Genomic DNA, 858 nt, shown 5'->3' on the forward strand with positions numbered 1-858 from the left:
TGTGTGCAGATGTTTTGCTAGCGTGTATGTCTGTGCAGTGCAGTGTGTGCAATGCTCACTGGATCGGAGTTACCGAAGAGTGTGAACTTCCACGGAGGTGCTGGGAATTGGACTCTAGTTCTCTGAAAGATCAGCCAGTGCTTTTAATTGCTGAGCTGCCGTCTCTCCAGACCTAAGACAGGAACTGTGTGATAATAACAACCTAGCTGTAGCTGTACTCCATGTGGAAAACTGTATCTGCCAGCCTAGGCTAAGTGGGGAGCCCAGCACCACGCCCATAGCACCTTTGCCTCTCCCCAGGGGTTCAGCAGAAGCTGGGCTGGAGTCTCCACTTTTAACACAGCAGGCAAACAAAGAGCAGTGCTCTCTCCTGTGGGAAAGGTTCACAGGAGGTCTGCAGAAAATAAGACTTAAAGATGTCCAGAACATAACAGAACAAAGGCATTAACCCAGAGAAAGCTGAACTCGGATGATGCCCTCCCCACCTATGCTGTGCTGCTGTAACAGACTGGATAAGACACAGAAAGATACAATCACTGGTTTGGGTTCTGGTGGCTGGAAAGCGGACACCAAGATCCAGGGGCCTTCCTATTGCTTCATCTCCTGACAGAAAGACTCTGGGGTGGAGAGAGAGGAGGCAGAATTCCTGAGCTGTAGAAGGAGGCAACTCTTTTATCAGTTCAGAAAAGCTAAGTCACCAGTGCATCCACAACAGAAGATAAAGCATTTAGGCCACTAGAGAGAAAAAAGCCTGGGAATAAAAAGGCCTCCAAAGCAATAATCACAAGAAAGTAGCCCATGTTGGGCAAGAAGTATTAACAAATTCAAGAAGGTACATAGACTCTAGTTGATATAAAC

Source organism: Microtus ochrogaster, chromosome 18 (genome assembly GCF_000317375.1).
Source record: "Microtus ochrogaster isolate Prairie Vole_2 chromosome 18, MicOch1.0, whole genome shotgun sequence".
Lineage (NCBI taxonomy): Eukaryota > Metazoa > Chordata > Mammalia > Rodentia > Cricetidae > Microtus > Microtus ochrogaster.